This window comes from Coenobita brevimanus, chromosome 82 (assembly GCF_032717465.1).
Source record: "Coenobita brevimanus isolate Jiangsu-jjx chromosome 82, ASM3271746v2, whole genome shotgun sequence".
Lineage (NCBI taxonomy): Eukaryota > Metazoa > Arthropoda > Malacostraca > Decapoda > Coenobitidae > Coenobita > Coenobita brevimanus.
Window position 1 is genome coordinate 17,103,984 of NC_137035.1, and position 17,286 is coordinate 17,121,269.

Below are 17,286 nucleotides of genomic sequence, written 5' to 3' on the forward strand. Positions count from 1 at the left end.
CACTCAGCCATATTGCAGAACTTATCCCTATCAGAATTCTTTCATTCCCCGTACTGTATCTCTCTGGAACTTGCTTCCCCAGAGTTGTTTCCCTCCAGACTTCAACCTACAGCTGTTCAAGTCTAACTGTTACAGATATTTTATGAATAGAGGAAACCAGTAATTTGGTGCATGGATTATTTTTTTTTATTCATTTGTTTTTCCTTCCTCTGTTCTGTTATTATAATATATATATATATATATAGATAGATAGATAGATAGATAGATATAGATATATAATATACAGTATATATATATATACAGTCACCTCTCACATAACTTGAGAATATTGTTCCTGGTAGGTTCCGCTTTATGAAAATTCTTTGTTATACAGCCATATGTTTACATGTTAAAGAGTTTTATGAGTTTTATGGTACCCAATCCAGCCCCAACTTCGCCTTTTGGGGCAATTTTCCAGGATTTTTCCCAGGACATTTACCTACTTAAAAATGGTTTCAGTACCCACAGACACTGGAGGATTCCTCAACTTGAACTGAACAGTTTGTGTGTGTTTATAGAGTCGATTGGAACTTCTTCCCTCTCCTTTCAGTTGCAGTACATGACCAGGTACCTTTCCATCATAATAGGTGCTGGGTCAGATGAATAGTTGACTTGTTGACTTGGCACTTTTTTTGGCGATGGCACAATTACATTCTCCTTTCTCCTTGCGCTTGATCACATCACGCTTCTGCTCCTGGGTCAAACTCTTCCGCCGTCTTGTTGAATCATGGTAGCGCGGTATGGTTAGGCTGGGTCAGGTGGGAAAAAAAAAAACAGCAAAATTAACACACCGCATAACGGCCATGCCACGTTGAGTACACCGTTTCCCGTCCGATCAGCGAAGTTAAGCAACGTTGGGTCTGGTTAGTACTTGGATGGGTGACCGCCTGGGAACACCAGATGCTGTTGGCATCCCTACGTGTCAAGTGGGGTTGGTGGAGGATTAGTGCCCCTCCCTGTAAAGCAATTAACTCTAAGCCCTTGACCACCCCGTTTGGGATACATGGCGTCTGGCAATGAATGGATGGATGTGTGGAGGCAGAGAACGGGCACAGGAATCAGGGTTGCCAACTAACATTTTCAAATATCGCTATGCTCCTGCCTAAAAGTCACTAAAATGTCTCTAACCATTCTATCAAAAGTCGCTAATATTACTCCCCCCCCCCCACATTTCTGTAACCAAGTTATAGCAGTTTTTTCTGCTCAATATTGACAAAATTGGTCAATATTAATCAACAGGTCAAACATGCCCAGAGTTCCCTCCACTTTTTTTTGCTTCACCAAGTTTCTTAACCCGCCCCGTCCCGACGACGTATGGGTACGTCACCACGATTTGCATTTGCCAGTCCCGGCGACGTACCAGTACGTCGTGCAATTGCAATGTGCATAATTTCGACAATTTTCAAATTTCGCGCTTGATTTGCGGTACGTACCCTCGCCTGACCTTCCCCTACCTGCCACCAGGCGGGGACACTCGGCGACCCCGCGCGAACCGCGCTAGCCCGCCACTCGTCCACTCACCTGGTAGCCACGGTCCTGCTCAGACATGGCTAAGAGAGGTCTCTCAGAGAGCGAAATTCAAGTCGCCCTGGACACCTTTACCGGCGACAGTGATTCCCCACTGGATGACGAGGAGATGGACAAGGATTATGTGCAGCCAGAGGAGGAAGAAACCACCAGCAGTGACGAGGAAGTTCCGTCACCAAGGAAGCGGCAGTACGTGACTTACCGTGCTGCTAGAGAGGGGCAGGAGGCAAAGAAGGCACGTGGTATGTCATATCCCTATCCCCAGCGTGCCTTGGAAGCAGAATTCGAGGTCGAGGACGAGGACGAGGACGAGGACGAGGACGGAGACGTGGGACGTGCTGCCACGTGGTATGGGCGGGAGGTGATTACCCATCGTGGCCCAGAGCGCACACCACGTCGTCTAAGCAGGTATGGGCCTAGCATTCTGTTTGGGGCAGTAGGAAGTGAAGTGGAGGGAGTGGGGAGTGAAATGGACTTTCCTGGGATTAGGGAAAGTGAGAGTGAGGTGGGTGAGTCATTGCTCTCCCTACGCAGTGTGAGGCGGCAGAGTGGATCACGTGGGCCAGTGCGGGTGCATTCATTATCACGTGGGGTTGTGAGGGAGGGGGAAGGTGGGGAGGAACCACTCCAAAGCACGTCTTATGCTCCCCAATATCCCCTAACACGTGGTCGAGCAAGGTTGCGTGAGAGAGCACGTGGTGTGGTAATGGAGGGGGAAGGTGGGGAGGAACCACTCCCCAGCACGTCTTCTGCTCCCCAATATTCAACTATTTCATCCCCACAGCCCCCTAATGTTCCTCAAGGCCGTAAGGGTAATTGAAAGGGAAAGGGTAAAGGCAGAGGGAAGAGGAGTGACAGTGGGGAAGCCCTCCGTACTCCTTCTCCCCAACCTCCCCAACCAGGATCTCCTCCCCACCCAGACGAAGGCGGTGATGGGGACGAGGGATTTGTGTCGTGGGATTGGGAGGATGGGAGTGATTTTTCTCCCCTCATTCACCCCTTCACTGAGCAGGGGCGATCTGGCTGCATTGCACCAGGTATTCACTGTAATTCAAGCAGGTTGGATTTTTTCCACCTGTTTTTCAGTGAGGCCTTCGTAGATCAGATCGTGTTTCAAACAAACCTGTTTGCAAGCGGCCAGCGGCTAGAAAGTGAAAGATTGGGAACAAGGAGTAGGCATTCTATGATTTATGATTACCCTGTCTCCATTCCAGAAATGTTCTTATTTTTTGCCCTTGTCCTTTTGATGGGTATAATAAGAAAAAATAGAATTCCTGCTTACTGGACTACGGACCCTGTTATGTTTACCCCCATATTTGGTCAAGTGATGAGCCGTAATCGGTTTCAACAAATTCTAAGTCGCCTCCATTTTTATGATGCTAATGACCCTGCAAATGCAAACAACACTGACAAAATGAGGCGAAATTAGGCTGGTCTTTGATCACCTCAGGCAAACCTTTCGATCCTCATTCTATCCCTATAGAGATCTCGTCATAGACGAGAGTCTCGTGTTGTGGAGAGGCAATAATTCATTCAGACAGTATATACCCAGCAAAAGGCACCGTTTTGGGTTCAAGATCTTTGTTATGTGTGACTGTAGGACTGGATACGTGCAAGACATAGTCTTGTACACCGGTGCACAGATAGACATAATAGAAGATCGAAGTATTGGACTTTCGGGAGCAGTGGTAAAGACGATGATACAAGACTACCTTCATCGTGGTCACGTTCTCTATCTCGACAACTGGTACACTAGCCCTCTTCTCGCTCGTTATCTTCACAGACATGAAACGGGAGTCTGTGGAACCGTAAAGGTGAACCGGCGTCACATGGTCAAGGTAGGGCGGAAACTTGCAAGGAGTGAGGTTGTCTTCTTCAAAGCAAACAACATCCTTGCAACATTGTGGAACCACAACAGAGAAGTAAGCCTCTTGTCCACGGTTCACCGCCCCTTGATGCACCGTACTGATTCTGTTGATTACCATAGCGAGAGCAGGCGTCGTGTTTGGAAACCTGAATGTGTCATGAACTATTATATAAACATGCGCCTCGTGGACCAGTCAGACTCCATGATATCGACGGTAGAGTGTGCCAGGACCACGATGAAGTGGTATAAAAAACTGTTCTTTCACTTGCTAGATATCACTGCTCTGAATTGCCACCACCTTCACGCCATGACCACAGGAGTTCAGGAAACCTTTGAAGGGTTTGTGAGGGAGCTCACACGAGAAATCTTTGCTAAGTATGCTGTTGAAAGGCCCCAACAGCGCCCCCGCACTGCCCATATTACCCACACTCCCCAGAGAATATCCGGCCGCCATTTCCCCACTCCTATCCCTCCCCAGCCCAACAGACCTAGGCCTCAGCGCAGGTGTCACGTGTGCAGTCATTCCCAGGTGAGACTCACGACACAGAGGAAGGACACCCGCTATGAGTGCGTGCAGTGTGACGTGGGTCTGTGTATTCACCCATGTTTTAGTGAATATCACACGTTGCTGCACTTTTAGCATGGTGTGAATGCGAAAGGACGCTGAAATTATGAGGTAAATGCGACAGACAGACGCTCTGTGAAAATATCAGTCATGTGGATCTCCAAATATTAGTATAAAGTGCCTATGGGTAGAACATAAGTGAAAACATTGGGTGTAAGTATATAAATCTGCCCTAAGTTGAAACTTACATAGAGAGGGTTGTTTGATGCGATATTCTGTCGCTCAGTGCAATAAATACGGCCCCTTATTATATATTTTCTATTATGTGACATTCTTACGGGTATAATATAAGTTCAAATTATTGTATATGATGATGTATATTCTAAGTCAAATATTCATAGCGTGTCTATAAAGATCTCCTGACGCTTAGTCGAATGAATAAGGCACGTATTAGTCAAAATAAAAGTCAGCAAGTGATAAAGTGAATAATTAGTATATAAGTGTGTGAGTGAATTAGTATATAAGTGTGTGAGTATTATGTATGACGTAACATTCCTTGCGAGGGTATTTTCAGGCGATATTCTCACGCTCACTTGAATAAATAATGGCAGTAAGTATGTACAGTGCATTGGAGGGGTGTAAACGTGTGTAATGTAAGTGGGAAAATATAATTGGAGTGAATAAATAAAGTAGATGATGAAACACGAGTGTTTGAGATCGTGGTTGCTACGTGAATAGGCGCTAGCATATCGCTAAATGCCCTCGTAATGAATGAAAATAATTGAAAACCTTCACAGTGGTGGGGGAAAGGTTCTATGTAAATGGGAAAATAATTGGAAAGTGATAAAAAAATTTGGTATGTTGAAATACGAGTCATAGCGAGTGCGCTTACTAAGCTGATGTGCGCTAAACTTATGCTGCATGTCATCATAATGAATGAAAACATCTGAAATCACTTACAAACAGTTGTAATTGGTAAATTGTCATTGAAACAGAAGTATACAAGTAGAAAATATGATAGGTAGACTCATAACAGAAAATTAGCATATAGCATGATACGACTCGGACCTAACTCGCTATGCTCGCGCGATGGTACAATGCTTATTTTTCCTATATATGTGTCTGAAATCCATTATATTGTTACTGTTATTGTTTATTAGTTCAAATTCAATAAATGTAGAGGTGTTGTGTGTTGTTTGTCCCATTATTCCTTACCATAGAAAACGTTAACGCATATCCAGCCCATTACAGAATACGATACCTGCGGGGGGAAACCGCACCTGTATAGACCACTTATAGACCGCAGAGACCACTTTCTTCATGATTTTCCATCGTTTCTCGACCTAAGCGGAAGTTTTATAAGAAAAATTTTTTTTCCAAAAAGGCTCGGGACTGGGGGATGTCATAGGTGCGGAAAGGCTCGGGACGTGACGGGTTAAATGGTAGAACTGTGTGTCGCACTCTACTAAAAGGCTCTGCAGCTTTCCCATGTTTGTGTTTCTGTGTTTCTCAGAGTCGGACAGTTTTGCAAAGTACACTTGCAAATTTGACAAAATCCATTCCTATCATCTCCAGGGACCTTGAGAAGCCAGTATTTGTACTTTTCGTCTTTTAGCCACGCCGTTCTAAATTTCTGCATATATTGTGGCTTGCCCATTTTTAAGTAAATCCAAGTACTTTCTTCTGGGCTCGTAGTAGACTCGTGATTGAGTGCATCGTGTGCGCTGTGTAGGTCTAATACGTACTTAAGTTTAGTAATGACATGTCCTGTATGGACACTGGTGCCGCTTCTTAAATAAAGTTGAACAGCTTATTTCTATTATATTATGCTCATCACAGATCATTATCAGAAAATTGGCATTTTTTTTCTAAGTCATACCAGATGTACAGTACTTAGCACTACCATAAGTACTAAATCTCATACAGGCATTTTAGTACCTAGCAAAATCGGCATAACCTGTGACTTGGTCTGGGCAAACCGCCAAGAGGCAGGGAGGATCAGGGCATACGTCACGGGCAGATGTAACGCGCGCTATGACTGAATCTGCCCACGTTTTGTTTGTTTTATACCGTGTTTTGACCAGTTGTCTCGCATAATGACTAAATATTACATAATTTTTGGCCTCAGGCCGCGTTTTCACTGTTTTAGCAATGTAGTACGTTTTAAGAAATGGGCAATTTCTCCACCTGCGTAATATTTGTCAAAATCGCGTCTTGACCATATCTTGGACTCAAAAAAAAAAAAAAAAAAAAAAAGTTGGGCCGTGCTGTGACTGTTTCCGCGTTGTCTGATCGCACGTTATGTGAGAGGTGACTGTATACTGTATATATGTTTTCCCAGATAATTAACTGCAGAGTGTGATAACAAATGTGTACAAGGGGAAGGGTGATGTCCTGGAAAGAAAATTATTGAGGCATAAAACTTTTGGACCATATAATGAAAGTTATGGAAATTGTTCTAGAAGGTATGATTAGAGAAAGAGTGAACATGGACAAGATGCAGTTTGGGTTTATGGCAGGTGAAATACCCACCCCAACGGGAGACCTGGTAAGGGTGCACAATACCCACCCCATGGAGGAGCCATGGACCGGGTGTCAAAACTCCCACCCCAGGGGGAGGCCACAGGGAGGCGCATAGGGCATGCATAAGGCCCAGTCAAGTTGGGCCTATATCCCCTACAACATTGCTTCCCTCCTCTCCTCAACAGAGCCAGGAGCAGGAAAGCTACCCCGGTAGACTACTCTACAGCCAGGCCAGCCCTCACCAGGACTGTGCTGGGACTTGTAATAATACAGTCCCAGGCAGCATCGTGACGACTGCCACCGCCCATGTCGAGAAGGAAGAGACGGCCACCGTAAGCTCTTCTGCTGCTACCCACTGCAGGTCTGTGGTGACGGCCTCGGTATGCACCGGGAAGGAAAGGACAGCCTCCGCATGCCCTTCTCCTACCACCACTCCTGGGAACAGCACACGGCCACCGTCCACACCGGGGGGGGGGAGAACAGCCACTGTACGTATCCCTTCTGTGGGCCCAGAAAAGAGCAGAACCGCGGTGATTGCCACCATCCGCACCAGGAAAGAAGGGACGGCCACCATCCACACCAGGAAGAAAGGAACGGCCACCAAATGCCCTTCACCTGCTGTCTCGGGCACGTGGAACCGTGACAACAGCGACCGTCTGTGTCGGGAAGGGAATGGCCACCGTACGTCCCTCGTCCACTGCCCTCGTGACTACCCCTATGGAGGACCTCCCTTGCTCTCTTCACTACCCACCCAGAGGCCCAGCGGGATGCCCTTCTCTCTCTCTCCACAAGTGCAGTTCCCAGGAGGAGTTGCAGCTGGAGGAGCTCTGGCGAGGTCCTGTCATAAACCTGAGAGTCAGTGCCCTGCACCCAGCACCCCTGCTGCCAGAGTCCACAGGGAAGGAATGCTGCAGGTAGCTCCTGACAGCGACTCGACCCGAGAGAAACCGCAGCCCCCAGATGCCCAGGGGCACTCCCAGGACTCTGGGGCATGACCTCCCCAGCCCCACCAGCAAGCAGCCCTCCTCCAGGAGTAGGCGAAGGCAAGCCTGCTTACTCGCCCTGTTTGGCCCCAGTCCAGAGGGCCGCCTTCCTCACTGAGGCCCCACTAGGGAAGGGCCTTCCTCCATGCCAACCAGCAGCCCACTCCAGATGCCCCAGCCCTCGGCAGTAGTACTGTGCCTCCAGCACACCTGATGAGATTCCTCCCACACCCGAACAACACCTGTAAGCAGCCCAAGACCACAGCAGCCCGGGCCAGAGTGTACTAGTGTTATTGTGTCCCCTGACCTGGTCGGTGTATAATACTAATATTGTAAGCTGTTCCAAGTTGTGATTAAGGTAATATACGTGTAAGGTTGGTCAACCCGAGTTTGTATGCCCTGTTCCTCTTGTTGTGTATTCTAGACCTGGTCTCAAAAGGAACCCCAGCTCAGTAGCTCGTGTTTTGAGGACGAGAAGTCAATCCTAGAACATGTAGCATAACGCCAGGCAAAGGGACCACTGATGCCACATTCATTGTTCAACAGTTTTAGGAAAAATATACAGTAAAACCTCAACAATTCGGCTTCCTTCAAGTTGGAAACCTCTACAACTCAGGAAGGCTCCAAAATATTCATTTAAAAAAATCAAAATTCAAAAATTCCCAAAAATGCACACGTGAGAGGAAAAGAGTCAGCAAAAATCTCCCCAACTCGGTAAGATGCCAAGTTGTACAGTAATGTTTAAGTGTTTAGTGCTTAGTTCTCCACTATAGTAGAAGTGATAAATACATTACAGTAATGGCCTTTATACTGTTAATTGTGCTTTACATAGTGTACAGTGACAAGTACAGTACAGTAAAGGTGTGGCCAAAACTGATCTTGAGCCCCCCTAACACCTCCAAAAACTACAAAAAGTCCTCCTTCATGCCTGGAATACACCCTACAACTGCATGGAATTATGGTAAGGGAGCTTTTACTGTTTATTGTAAAAACTTTTAATTTTTGTCCATTTTTTCCACATTTCCTTTTTTTGTGTGTGTGTGTGTGCTGGGGGGGAACTTAAAGTTCATCCCTACAACTCGGCAAATAGGCTAACTCAGCAAGGCTTACAGATGTATTATGCCGAGTTGTAGAGGTTTTACTGTATAAGAAAGAAAAGGGATCAATACTCAGTTTTTGTTGATTTGGAAAAGGCCTTTGACAGATTCCCTAGGGAGGTGGTGAAGTGGACAATGAGTAAGCTTGGGATCAAGGAGTGGCTGGTTAGAGTGGTTATGGCTATGTATGTGGGTGCTTGCACCCAGGTAAGAGTGAATAGAGATTTGAGTGGTGACTCTTCCGTGAATGTTGATGTGTATCAGGCATCAGGCTTGAGCCCCTTGTTTATTCTGGTGCTTGAGGCCCTCTCACGTGACTTCAGAAGTGGACTTCTGTGGGAGACGTTATACAATGATGATTAAGTGTTGATTGCAGAGAATGAAATGGAGGCAGAGGAAAGATTTAGGTAGCGGAGAGATGATATGGGGCACATAGGGGCTTGAGAGTAAATGCGCATAAAACAGAGATGATGGTATCAAGGACTGGTGGTGGTACTGTCAAAGAAGAGGGAGATTGGCCGTGTGCTGGTTTGCCACAAGGGAGTGGGAAGTAATTCCATCTTGTGCAGTGTTTCTTATAAGTGGGTGCATAAGAGATATTGTATTAGAGGTAGACTGCAAGATAGTGCTGAATTAATGTATGTGATGTGTTTGGCAGATCTTGTGGAGATTGTCAGGCATGAAAGGACTGATCTTGCTGGTGACTCTCTTGTGTGTGTGGAAGAGTTTTGTTAACTGGGAGCCATGTTATGTACTGGAGGTGGGGTTGTGGCTAGGGTGAGGAGTGGCTGGAAGTTCAGTGAGCTGTTGCCTCTCCTAACCTTGATAGGGCTCACCCTCGATGCTAAGGAATCTCTATGTGTGGCATGTGTTAGGAGTGCAGTGCTGTATGGTAGTGAGCCCTGGACAGTAAAGGAAGAAAATATACGTTGATTAAAACGTACAGAAATGACGATGATTAGGTGGATGTGCAGTGCGTCCGTGAATGCGAGGCCTAGGGGGACTAGGTTTATGATGGAAGAGTTATGAGGAAGGATGGGTCTGGAATGTATTGATGTGATGAGGAGGTAGATTGAGATGGCTTGGGCATATGGAGGGGATGGGGTATGACATTTGGGTGCAGAAAGTGAGAAGTGTTATGTTGGAGGTAGAGTTGCAAGAGGCAGACCAAGAAATTCCAGGGACGAAGTCATAGTCATCTCAGGGATGAGTCTGAATAGGGAGTCTGCCAGAGATTGAGCAGCATGAAGAGCTACCAATAGGTGACCAAGGCTGACACATGCAAGCATGTTGGAGCCTTTATAAACAAAATGAAACAAAGGTGTAGGTGGTGGCGACCATCATCCTCTCATTTGATATAGTGCTGTCAACTTCTTCCTTCACCATTATCATTTTTTGTCTGTGTCTGACCTCTGTTTTTCCTATTTCTGCCACCTTTCCTGTCGTTTATTACTCTTCTTTCCCTTTCAGGTGGCTGTATGTTCAGTAACAAGCCTTTCCTGTAAACCAGGAAACCACTTACAGTGCTGAGTGGTAACCATATAACTAACCCTATTCCGTTACATGTCAGCAAGGTTGACGGAGGGTTAGTGCCCCTCCCCGTAAAACAACTCACTCGTAGACAAAGCTACAAAAGGTCATCCCCTACGGGATATGGCGTCTGTCTGTAGATAGATAGAAAATCACTGTTGTAGTTCAGAGTTTGGGGTTTTGACAAAAAAAATATATATATATAATATTTTTTAATGACACTTCACAGGCTACCTTCGGGGAAATGATGACCCCTCCCCCCCTCGAAAATTACCGTAACTATTTCAAGGGGGGGATGTGTTAATATACGATGCAAACCATAGAATATGCAAGCAAATGGTGACTAAAATGCAGCATAGTGCCCCCTGGAACACCCAGCCACCCCCATAAGGAATACAGCATAGTGCCCCCATGAACCCCTGGACACCCCCACAAGGAGCCCACGGGGGAGCAGCAGCAGCACGCCGGGACTCGGTGCGACAACGGCCTAAGTCAGCCCAGGCCGCACGCCCGTATGACCCGGAGCCCGCCCGCCTTCGCCATACCAGGAATACTGCAATACCTTCCAGGCGAGCCTTCCCCAACCAGCTAAGGGGTGGAGGTGCCTATCCAGTCCTGTCAGCACCCCAAAGGAGATGGCCTGTAGCCGCTCTGAAGGTATCTTCCTCTTTGAGACGGCCTGTAGCCACTCGCCCCTTGTTAAGGAAGCGGCCATTAGCTGTCCTGAGGGTAATGAGACAGCCGTTAGCTGCTTCCGCCTTCACCAAGAGATGACCTGTGGTCGCTCTGAAGGTGTCCTTCCAGAGACGGCTGATAGCCACTCCAAACCCCTCCTGCAGGAGTTGGCCTGTAGCCACTCCCACCTTCGTCAGACGGCCTGTAGCTGCTCCCGCCTTCGTCAGACGGCCTGTAGCCGCTCCAAAAGTGTTCCCCTTGAGACGGCCTGTAGCTGCTCCAAACCCCTCCTGAAGGAGTCAGCCTGTAGCCACTCCCACCTTCGTCAGATGGCCAGTAGCCGCTCCGAAGGCATTCCCCCTGAGACGGCCTGTAGCCGCTTGCTCCTTGCTAAGGAGACGGCCTGTAGCCGCTTGCTCCTTGCTAAGGAGACGGCCTGTAGCTGCTCTGAGGGTAATGAGGAGACGGCCTGTAACCGCTCCCACCTTCGTCAGAGGGCCTGTAGCCGTTCCGAAAGTGTTCCCTCTGAGTCGGCCTGTAGCCACTCCCACCTTTGTCAGATGGCCTGTAGCCACTCCAAAGGTGTCCCTGGGTTTGCTGGCAGACACTCACCCTCTCAGGCCACGGCCAGTAGCTGGGCTTTGGCGGCTGGTAGCTGCGCCCCTAGGAAGCCACGGCCATTAGCTGTGCCCTATGGCAGGAAGTGGCCGAGAGCCACCCCGCCGCCTAAACTTGATGCCTGTTCCCTGACCCCCAGCGCAGAGGGCATAGAGGAGTACTGGAGAGGCCTGTAGTCTCCCCCAGCCTCTGCTCCTTAGGACTGGCTCTGAAGGAGACCCATCTGACGGACCCTGATGCAGACCGGTGCCGCAGCCCCCTCCTGTCGGCGCCCAGCCCTGGAGACAGCAGTCCTCGGGAACCCCAGACCCTCCCCAGAACGCCCGGGCGGGAACTCCCTACACGTCGACGGCGGGGGACCTCCCCCTCCGTCAGGAGCCTGAACAACCGGTTCAGGCAATTGTTCGGCCCCAGTCCTGAGGGCCGCAGCCCTGAGAGTACGGGCCCCTTTGCCGCCCATGGCCCCAGACGAGAGCAGACGTCCCTGTACGTGATCCCATGCCCCATGAGCACGGAGACTCCTGGTGGTGCCCAGCCCCGTCAGTAGCAGAGCTGCGAGGCCCCTCAGTCGCACCCTTGGCGCCAGATGAATCATAGTGACTGTGTGTAATAATAGTGATCAAGTGGGGACGAGGCGGAATAGTGAACTGACAGTGATAGACCAAAGTGTTAGAAAGAGGAATAGACACAGTGAAAGGCTATACAGTAATAAGACAAACATGAGGGCCGTGGAGTAAGTGACGGTAATTGACCAAAAGCAGCTTGCAAGTAGAAAATAAAAAAGTGAACACGCTACCACTAGACTTTACCTCAGACTACCATAATCACAATTAGACCCCAGTGCTGTACCCCCTCCCTTTTGTGAGAAATAGCTCTGGCTTCTCCACTCGCGTAAATTTAGAACATTCCGCCTCAAGTATTTTCACTGTATTCCCAGACAGTATCCTGCAAGATACTATTAACCCTATCTAGTTATGAGTTTATGATCACCCAGAGTATCGTGTCTGTAACATCAGCTGATTCCCTTGTTTGACTGAGTAATACACGTGTAAGGTTATTGCCAAGAGTTTTTGTGTCCTCCCTCTCTCCTATTTGTCTAAGCCCCGGTCTCGAAAGAGAACCCCACTGCACGTTATGTGCTTACGGTACGGAAAGCCGAGCCTAAAACACCTAGCATTACAGTGACCTATAGGCTAAACTTAAAACTCTTGAAAATAATGAACTGCAGTTGCTTCTATTTCCCTTTGTTTCTAAGAAAGTAGTACATAAACCCGATGAGCACTTTAAAGTTTAAATGTTACCCTCAGTTCACAAATTTTTCAAACCATACCAAGGTCCGATTGAATAATTATGAAATTCTCTGATCCAAAAGGTCATTTGCTAAGCATCACAAAATTATGTAGATCCAAAGATAATCTGACCTCAATTCGGTGTGATTACCAGCGGCTTGCCAACACGGTGCGGTGTGGAATGAACTGCCGGGTCATCATTATCTTCAAGTTATCATAATAAGCAACCTTGAGATTGTTGTCGATTAGTAAAGTTAGTACTGCTTCCCTGTGAATGGTTCTATAACTACGGTATTCTTGTTGAGATAATAGACTCGAAATACGTTAACTTGTTTGTTAGTCAATAGTGATAGGATATAAATTAACAACTCGCCAATCAGTTTTGAATTACCTACCAGTTTATTAGCAGCTGATTCTCACAGAATCATTATTTGCATGATGCCGATTCTCGCCAGAGAGGTATGGGAAGAGTGGAGTGGAGCAAGATTAGATTATTGCATTGACCTTGGTGTGTGTTTGACGCAGTTGACTACCACACCACACCCCGAGCTCTTTGAAGAAACCGCTCATTGAATATTAACTCGTCCTAAAAATCGCCATCTTTTCTTCTTGAATGCCGAACTTTAACAACAGATTAACACGAATATGCTAGTCACGAAGAATTGGTATGGAAGGGCCGGAAGACCATAGTATTTTCAGGCAAAAAAGCGAAAATCAAGGCAAAGTAATGGTTAAAGGACTAACATGACCAACTCACCCCCTTTCATTTACCAAGCTCCAGCTTCCACACACCACTTCCTTAACCCCAAAACCATGGTGTGGCTACACTCACGAATGTCCAGTTACAAACTGTATATAACTCAATGGGCTGAAGAAGTTGTGTGACAAGACCCACCACCTTTTGTTGTATTAGTATTCTGTACCTTTTACAACAATAAATATTTTAATTCAGAAACTTCAGACTCGCCGGAACTGCACAGTAGGCAGTCGTTTTCACTCATCCATTGTTTCCCAGTAACCATATCGTGTACTGTTCTATACTTGTCAAACTCCCTTACTCCACGTCGCTTCGGGAGCGGCGAGTCACAAGTTCACAACTGTATTTCCAAGGGTCTTGTGTATTTCTTACCCTACCCATCTCACGCACTGTAAACACATCCTCAGTGATTCCCAGTTCACTCGCAATTTCTCGTTCTCATGGCATAGCAGAACTGTGACGTGCACAAGCCCCTGAAGTATGCTTTCAAGATGTTTCCCGGATGATTTGTACAGTATATACTGTATGTACTTTACTGAATGCATATGATAATGGTTACCACGCGCCACAGCTACTGCCGAATAAAATTCGTTATGAATCCCATCACGTCCACGACCTCGCCTGTCGTTTTCCCGTCAAAACTGGTTAGGTTAGATAAGATTATGGCAGGTTCCCCACTCTTTATGCCTGCAAGACTTTCCCAGTTATTTTGTTCATGTACTTTGTTGTGATTATGACAAAGAATGATTAGCGTGCGGGACAGACAACTGAATTTAGGGCAATCGTGGATCACTTGCATGACATTGGCTGGTCATTTCCCGTCAGATACAGTACTATTTAGGTTAGGTTATGGACGGTACTCTTGAAATACACTTTCTTACTGTTTTATTGTTATTCTACACACGTATATATTACCGAATTATTACCGTGAGGCACAGCTATAGCTAGATTTTGGCAAAATTCATCAATAATTACCTGCATAATATTCAGTAACCTCAACATGTCTCACATTTCCCCATCAAAACCTGACGGATCCCTGTACAGTACGCCCTGAAGGCGTTTCCCTGTTGTTTTATACATGTCCTATACAGTACTGCAGTGAATGAATGCAATCAAGAATGGTCACCAAGTGGCACTGGGCTGAATATTATAACAACATTCTTTGTGAATCACTTCTACAACCAAACCTTGACTAGTTCCTTAGTAGTCTTTCGTCAAAACATGGGTACGGTAAGTTAGGCTAGGTTATGATCGGTTCCCCGTATTATACAGTATGCTTGCAGACCATTGCCTAGTTATCTCCATGGGATACTGCAACAACCGAATTTTTGGACAAAATTATTCATGTGTGGTTTGTATGACCTATTCTCTCTCTCTCTCTCTCTCTTTTTTTTTTTTTTTTTTTTTTTTGGTGCAAAACTGCCATAGCATTCACAATCATATGACTAAAGTCTTGTTATTTGACTGATAATTAAATTATGGGTGAATAAGGGAAAAATGCCACAGTTACTTGCTTACTTGTTTTATTTGGTGTAATTTAGGGGTCCATGCCTCACAGTTGTGGTCCACCACTGCATCCAGCCCTGGTGCTCTTCATCATGAGGTCCACTTGGTTCTGTATGGAGTTGGAGACAACCCGACAGTTTGCAGTGTAACCTGGCACCAGAGGTTCATCTGGCACTGTCCTGAGGAACCTGTCGAGTCTGGCCTTGAATCTGTCCACTGGGCAGCCTGTTATTCCTCTCACTTCTTTTGGGAGCATGTTAAATATTCTTGGCCCATCATGGCACAGACTGAATGCAAGCAGGGTCTTTATTCTCCCTGGAGCTCTTACGGAGAAAGTTCTTCTTCCAAACTTGTGTCCCATCCATTCACTGCTGTGGGGCTGTACTGCAGAGGGTGTGGGATCTGGCACTAGATTTTCCAGGACCTTCTGTATGTACATGGCTCGGTACCTTTCACTTCTCTCCTGAGAGTAGAGACCCAGTTTCTTGAGCTGGATCCCAGTAGCTGAGACCAAGCATCCCTCTGATCTGTCTGGTAAACATCTTTTATATGGTTTCTTACCTCTGGATGTCACCCTTCTTAGGTTGTGACCATAGCTGACTACATTAGTCCAGTGTAGGTTGCACCAGAGCTTCCAGACAGTAAGCATCACATTTGGTTCCCTGGAGGTGAACGTTCTCAGGACCTGTCCAGCCATCCTCTTGGCCTTCTTCACTGTTTCCATGATGTGGCGATGGAAGGTGCTGTTGTCACTGAGGTGCACCCCAAGGCATTTCACATGTAGCTGTGGGGTGATGTCTTGACCTCCCTTAGTACAGGTATGTCTCGATATGTGGTACCCGTAGATGCGATACCCTAGCTTAACAATGGGGGTAGAAATACCACCATACCCCGCTTAATGATGGCCAAACCCTGGTTTAACGATGGGTTTTGATTTTTTTCTTTACCAATTTTGATGGATTTTAGACAAATTGTGTTTAGGTTGATTTATAAACTGTTTTTAGACTTGGATTAAATGTGTTTTAGCCATGGATGGTGTGAACATTGTCATCTTGGGGCACAGTTTACTAAACTTGATTTTCTTCAGACTTATATTTGACGATTTTCATATTTTATTTGTTGGTTTTAGTGAGTTATTTACAGGTATTAGGCTTATGTTAGCTTCTTTCACAGCTGTTAGGCCATTTAGATTGGCTTTAAACTTGTTTTTGGGCTCATTTAGGTGGGTTTTGGATTTGGTTGGAGGGAAACCCAAGGCTGAAAAATGGATCCCATTAGTTTACATGTTAAATCTACCCCGATATGTGATACCCGCCTATCGATGGGTTTTTGCCTAACCAATTGCATTGTTAAACCTGGGTATACCAGCATATAGCTTGGTTGCCTCCTTGGTGATGTGATTTGGGTCACATCTCAACAATTCAAATTTATCGTTGTTAAACTGCATATTGTTTTCTGCAGCCCATGCATATACTGTGTTTAGGTCTTCCTGCAGGTGATGGACTTCTTGCACACTGGTGACAGTGTGGCTCGTGTGGTATCATCAGCAAAGGAAGAGTTGATGTCGCCCATGTTTACGAGGGAGAGGAAGGGGCCCAAAACTGACCCTTATGGCACTCTGCTCACTACTTTGGTCTTTCCAGACCTATAGCCATGCTCGCTGCATTAGTCTTTTCAGACCTATAGACATGTTCACTACTTTGGTCTTTTCAGACCTTTAGCCATCCATGGTTACAGACTGGGTTCTCCCTGTTAGGAAGTCTTGCAACTATGTACCCAACTTTCCTTTTATTCTGAGGGACCTAATTTTGTGTAGCAGGATGCCGTGGTCGCCCTTGTCAAAGGCCTTGACAAAATCAAGGAACACGACATCCACACTCCCTCCCTCTGCCAGTGCCAGGTTCTGTAGCAACCAGTCATAGTGTGCCACAAGTTTTGAGAGGCAAGCCCTTCCTTTCCTAAGTCCATGTTGACTTGTGTTAAGTAGGTTGTTCTCTTCCAGGTGGGGAAGAAGTCTGTCTCTCACAGTTTTCTCGAACACTTTGATTATGTGTGATGTGAGAGCCACTGGTCTGTAATTTGGGGGCAGGCTCTTGTTTCCTCCCTTATATACCAGGATTACAGTGGCTTGCTGAAGTATGGTTGGGATTATTCCTGTGTTGAGTGAGCAACGTCAAAGCATGCAGATGGGTTGTGATAAGGAATCCTGGCACTTCAGGAGCAGAACAGCTGGCACTCCATCCGATCCCGCGACCAAATTTGTTCTTAGTACTGTACCTTTATGGCCTTCCTTTGGATGTTTGTGAGGTG

General features: G+C 46.5%; 1 non-coding gene across 1 annotated transcript; it reads left to right on the plus strand.

Annotated features, from left to right (window-relative positions):
- The first annotated feature begins 832 nt into the window (after nt 1–832).
- LOC145409717 (5S ribosomal RNA) lies at nt 833–951 on the plus strand. Its single transcript, XR_013899164.1, has one exon. It is a non-coding gene; the product is annotated as a 5S ribosomal RNA (ribosomal RNA).
- The last annotated feature ends 16,335 nt before the right edge of the window (nt 952–17,286 follow it).